Genomic DNA, 6,286 nt, shown 5'->3' on the forward strand with positions numbered 1-6,286 from the left:
ATGAAAAAGAAGATGCAAGAGCAAAATATTTGTATGAATATGCTTTAAATATACATACACACAGGCATATTACATTTTATGAAAGCACTTGTGTCTTGGGGTGTGGTCTCAGAAGATGAGCTCCCTCCAGGGATTCCCTGAGCCACTGGCCTTCCAAAATTCTGGCTTAGGGCCAACTCCTCTGCCTCTGTTAGAGGTGGCGGTGCAGGGCCACCACCCATTTTACAGGCATCTGCTCTCGTTCTGTTGGCTGAGCAGAAGTCTGTGTTAGCTTAAATAGGCTTAATTATTTAACAGAACATCATATGGATGCAGACATTTAGGCTGTGTGTGGATAAAACAACTGCACAGTCAAACAGGCTACTTTACAATGTAAAACATAATCAAAAAGAATTTCCTCCATGAGATAATGCCGAGGTCTTACCTCTTTGAACAATGTTTTTGTATTTCATCTTCAGCTGCGGCCCCGTGCGCTTCTCCCCCGCGGGATTGCACCTAAATTAAATAACTTAACAGTTTACCCTGTAATATTATTGTGATTTCAAAGGACTACATTTAAACTTACGCATTGACCTGGGCAGCAATGTTCTCCACGCCGTCTCCCTCTTTTGCAGCTGCAGCGGTGTTGCACTTCTTTCGAAAAACGTGTTCGGAGTCGTCATATGAGCGCGTTAAAATATCCAGTTCAAGTGGCGTAAAAAAATCGCTCTCCGCTTCCCCGTTGCCATAGTGACTCGTCGAATCGGGGCTCCACTAATACTGTCTTTTCAGCGTTGCGGTGCACGTGCTTAACTCCGAGTGAAACTACTCCGAGTGTGAAATCAGCCGTTGTGAAACCGAAAACTCAGAGTTTTCTATCTCTGAGTAGATCAACTCAGAGTTGAGGATTAAACTCAGTTTCTTGAACCTGCTTCGTGAAGCAGGCCCCTGGTGCAGGAACAGAAAGGATTCATCCTTGAAAGATCTACATGCATTGGTGGGGCCATCCAGTCAGGTGGGAAATATGAGACAAGGTTATGTACTACAGGATGACCTTCTGTTAAGGATTTGGACTCCTCATGGGGATGAGATCAGTGGAGATCGCATTCTGCAAGTGGTACTGCCTCAGAAATTTACAAAGTCAGTGATTCGGACAGTACATAATATTGCAGGTCATATGGGGGTAAAAAAAGATTACAATTACAATTGTGTCGCAACATTTTTTTCTGGCCTCATGTAAACATGATGTTGCTGGCGACATAAAGACATGTCAGTAAACCAAATCAGTCTGTGGTGAAGGCTATCAGTGAGTTCATGTCTGTGTAAATGGTTGTATTTATATAGTGCTTTTATCCAAAGTGCTTCACAAGATATGTCACATTCACACACTGATGGCGGAAGCTGCCATGCAAGGCGCTAACCATGACCCATCAGGAGCAATTAGGGGTTCAGTGTCTTGCTCAGGGACACCTCGACATGAACGCGATGGGCCCAGGGATTGAACCAGTAACCTTCCAGTTACAAGACGGCCACTCTACTCACTGAGCCATGTGTTTGGCATTCCAAGAGTAATACAAACGGGCCAAGGGTTGAATGTTTTCTGAGGTCCTTTCGCAACTCAACGTGAAGCATAATGTCTTTGCCCTATCATCCATAAAAGCAAGGGGCACTTGAATGTTTCCATCAGCATTTGAAGTCATTGCTGCGCACTTATTGTATTGAGTTAAAGGCTGATTGGCAAGAGGGGTTGCCATGGCTTTTGTTGGCAGCCAGAGAAGTAGTGCAAGAGAGTACAGGGTTCAGCCCCAATGAAGTTGTCTTTGCTCTGCTTAAAGTGTGGGGTCCATTATCTGTAATTCGAGATCAGTGGCTCAATTCTGATCCACCAAAAAACCTGATCTCCTATGTAAATGGGTTTACAATACAGTAGCTTCATGAGGCAGGGGAGCTGGCCAAACAAAACTTGAAGATGGCTCAGAAAAAAATGAAAACGCTGTACGACCGAAAAGTGGAGCGGCGCGAATTTTGTGCAGGTGGCCAGGTTTCAGTTTTACAGCTGCTAATTAATTCTCCATTCCAGGCTAAATTTTTTGGTCCCTGTAATGTAGTTCAATGAGTTTCAGAGCAAAATTACATGGTTGAGATGCCAAATAAGAAGAAATCTGTCAAAGCATGTCACGTTAATTCTCTGAAACCTTACTTTGCCTGTGGTGACACTCGTTTCAGATAGACCTGTTTTGGTGGCTGGGACTGGTCCAGAGGAGATGTACGACAAGGTGGTGTTACAATCCCAGCTTAAAAATTCTGAATCTTTGGCCAAGTTAGACTCACTAATGGAGCAACTTGAGACCAAATGAAAACAACTAATTGAGATAATCCAAGTATATCCAAGTTTGTTTTCAGATACCCCTACATGCACCAACTTAATAGAGCATGATGTTGATGTGGGGGATGCTAAGCCCATCAATCAAAGGTTTTATCGGGAAAAGCAGCAGATAACCTACTGGATGCAGAAGTAGATTATGATTGAAAATGGCCTTGCTATTCCTTTCACCTCCAGCTGGTCGTCTCCTGGTACAAAAGCCTGATTCTACATTTAGACCGTGCCCTGACTGTAGAAAGGTCAATGCAATAATGCAGCCTAATTCTTTCCCTCTTCTCCGTATAGATGACTGTATAGACCTCGTGGGGTCTGCCAAGTATATGAGCAAGTTTGACCTTCTTAAAGGCTACTGGCAGGTTCTAGTCTCAGCCAGAGCCTGAGAAATTTGTTAATTTGTGACCTCATCAGACCAGATGTTGGATTCATATACAGTTATGCCATTTGGGCTGCGCAATGCTCCTGCAACCTTTCAGAGGTTAATGAACAAAGTAGTGAGGGGACTTGAGGGTTGTGCAGTTTATTTAGATGACGTTGTCGTATTTAGTGATGCATGGGAAGATCATTTAGTGCGTGTAAAAGCCTTGTTTGACCGACTTCTTTGGGCAAAGCTGACCGTCAATCTGGCAAAATGTGAATTTGCCAAGGCCACTGTGACTTACCTGGGCAGGGTGGTTGGACAAGGTCCGGGCTGTACAAGAATTTCCTGTTCCAACCACAAAACGGGAATTGTTGCATTTCCTATGAATGGCTGGATATTATAGTACGTTTCTTCCTAATTTTGCTTCAGTGTGTTCTCCTTTGACTGGTTTATTGAAGGATGATGTTAAATATGTCTGGTCTCCCATCTGTCAACAGGCGTTTACCCAGGTGAAGGAGCTGTTGTCCTCAGCTCCTCGGTTGGATCGTTCCTTCACGCTGCAGGTGGATGCCAGTGATGTAGGGGCTGGCGTGGTATTGTTGCAGGCTGATGAAAAGGGCGTTGAGAAACCTGTTTGCTTCTTCTCGAAGAAATTCAAAGGGTACCAACACATTACTGAGTCATAGAGAAAGAAGCATTGGCTTTGATTTTTAGCGCTGCAGCATTTATGTTGGGTCAGGTTCCAAGCTGGTGGTTTATACTGATCATAATCCATTAGTTTTTTTTGAAGTATTACAGAATCCCAACCAAAGACTGATGCGGTGGCCATTAGTCTTGCAACCATATCATCTAGATGTCGTCACATTAAAGCTCGTGTCCGGAGTTTGAATCGCAGCGTCTCCCAAAACACTGTTGGTCCCTCCCTCTGATTTTGCCCCTTTATTTGTGCACACGCAGTACCTGAGAAGAGTGCCCGGAGTGCTGCAGCATCTTGCCTGTTTTGCTGTTTTCCCCTCTTCTACATTTAGTACATTTAGTAAATAATAAAGGAATTACGTTAGAATGCTGTATTGAGTCTAACTTGTCCTAATACCAAAATAACATGAATCTGCTCGGACGAACGAGTAAAGTTTCAATATGTGATTACACTCGTGTATCCCTCTCGATGACGTTGTTTATCAAACTTAGTGCATTTACGCGTGTATATGTGTTACATTGTTTATTTATTTCTATCTAGAGTTCAGAATTGCATGACTCCTCTGACGAAGAGTATGTTCCAGACGCCCCAACATCTTCCTACAGAGGTCGGGCATCTAAACGAAGCCGTCAGGCGGGCTATGGAGGCCGTGGTCGGGGAGCGACAGGAGCACCCGGAGCACCCGGAGCCAAAAAACGTCCTGCAGTCTCTTGGCCTGACAAGCCGTGGGATTGGTAACTTTTCTGGAAGTTGCTGATCCCTGATGCTCTCTCCTCCACAAGCAAAACAAATGTGCGCGCGGTTGCGTAGTGCGTAGCTCGCCCACCTCTGCATGGGCTTTCTTGCTGTGCGCGCAACCGTTGATTGACAGCATGACAAAGATGAAGCTCGAACTTGATTGGTCGGCAGCGACCGGCGCGTTTTGGAATAACATGGGGGTCTATGAGAGGAAGGCGGAGCTCAGGAATAAATTTTCATATCGTTATACTAACTTTATATTATAGTATCGAACTAGACTAACACATTTAAGCTTTGTTAAACAATGATACATAAATTGAAAACAAATGGAAACTCCGGACACGAGCTTTAAGGGCAGAGACAACAAGGTGGCAGATGCGTTGTCTCGTGCACCTGTACTGTAAACCAAAGTCGGCTTTTATGTTCTTCTCCTATCTTGTTTGCAGCTCGTGGTCTCGTTCCTGTGTTCTCTTAAAGGTGCTTCTTCTGGATCCAAAGTTGCTGGGTCATAGGAATGTGGAGCAGTGGTGAGGTAACTGGGTGGGGGAGAGAATCCGTGATGTTATAAATTTTTTTGGATAGTCTGCAGTTTGTAAGAATGGAGTATCTTTAAAGTGTAGATAGTTTAATAGTTCATGACCAAATAGAGGATGGATTAGTCTAATTTTTTTGTTTTTGTTTTTGTCTTACAGAGTCAGAGGTGGTACTTCTGTGTTACACGGGGGGGTGATGGATGGAGGAGGTTCCTCCAAGCCCTGGTGCTGCAGAAAATCATCAGGCAGGATTGCTCGCACCTGGAAGGAAGTGGGTGTGGCTGCTGGGCTGGGTTTGCAAAGTGCTGCTCAGGGCAGTCAGTCTGTCTCTGGCTTCCCACCTGGCTGGATCTCCCACACCTGGTGTTAGTTTGGGTTTTTTCCTTTGGTTAGAGAAGTATGTTTGGTTCTTTTGTTTAGAGGAATATGTTTGGTTTTTCTATGGTTTAGTGGATTATGTTTGATCAATTCTTAATTCTTTTGCTATATTCATTTGTGTGGTTAAATAAATTACTTTATATTCTATTCAGCATAGTCTCCACATGTTGTGTTCTTTGCCTCAGAATGTAACACTGCTGCAACTGTGCTTGGACTTATTTTTAGTTGGCCACTGATCTTCCTGTACCCTTTATCCATCCTTGTGAAGCATCACAGTCCAAATTTTCTGGCATTTCTTGTCTATGTGAAACCATGATGCAGACAGACAGACAGACATTGGGTTCTGGTGTTCACAGGTCTGTTTATAACAATGTTCATGCAATAAGGCTGATTAGAAATCACAGGTATGCTCACTTTTGTTGCACTGAATTTCTGCTTTAGGGCTTGTATTTTTAAGTCTTTCTAAAACAACTGTTTCTGGTTATTCATAGGAAAATACTCTACTTGTCAATTTAGAAACAATGTCATTATTGAGTCGTAATGCAGTTTGAAATTTACATTGAAATGATTTTGCGTGGGCTGTACTCCTGTTGTCTACTGTATGTAATACAGTGCATACTAGATCTATACGAGCAGATATAAAAGTAACCTAATATTAATGGTAAGTCTTTCACACACTATCCAGCTTTTGTTGTTGCCTTGATAGCAGCAGGCATAGAGTACACAGATAAAGATAGCAGAAAAGAGTAGTGTGCATATGATGCACTACAAAAGGAAAAAAGTCAGACTTCATCAAAATTAGAAAAAGCTTTTCAGAATATTTGTTAAAGTGATTACCAAGCAATCTTGAGAAAGAAAGCTGCGCAGTAAAACTGTTTCTTGTGTCTTCAGAAACTGTACAGCAATTTAAAAAGCACTAGTGCTTTTATTATTGCTAAAATCCATATCTAAAATATTTGTAAACTGAATTGTCGCTTTGACAAAATTGAGTCTGAATTGTTTGTAGGAGATTGCCAATATGGGACTATATTTGGTTTCTGATCTGATGCTGGTGGAAATCAGTTTAATGGGTGAATAATGAGACATCTTTTTGTTTCCGACTTGTTTCATATGTGCTTCCTTTGATTCTCTGCAGCGTTCTGTCTCTGGGGGAACACAGGGGCGGCTATTCGTACAAATAATTCAAGTGCCTGCAGTGTCACTCTATTCATTCTATTCCT

General features: G+C 42.8%; 1 long non-coding RNA gene across 1 annotated transcript; it reads left to right on the forward strand.

The window, feature by feature from the left end:
- Positions 1 to 1,392: 1,392 nt before the first annotated feature.
- On the forward strand, positions 1,393 to 5,180 carry LOC127534213 (uncharacterized). The gene is made up of 3 exons (XR_007942245.1): positions 1,393 to 3,381; positions 4,602 to 4,687; positions 4,848 to 5,180. It is a non-coding gene; the product is annotated as an uncharacterized LOC127534213 (long non-coding RNA).
- The last annotated feature ends 1,106 nt before the right edge of the window (positions 5,181 to 6,286 follow it).

The sequence above is a fragment of the Acanthochromis polyacanthus genome, chromosome 5 (assembly GCF_021347895.1).
Source record: "Acanthochromis polyacanthus isolate Apoly-LR-REF ecotype Palm Island chromosome 5, KAUST_Apoly_ChrSc, whole genome shotgun sequence".
NCBI lineage: Eukaryota > Metazoa > Chordata > Actinopteri > Pomacentridae > Acanthochromis > Acanthochromis polyacanthus.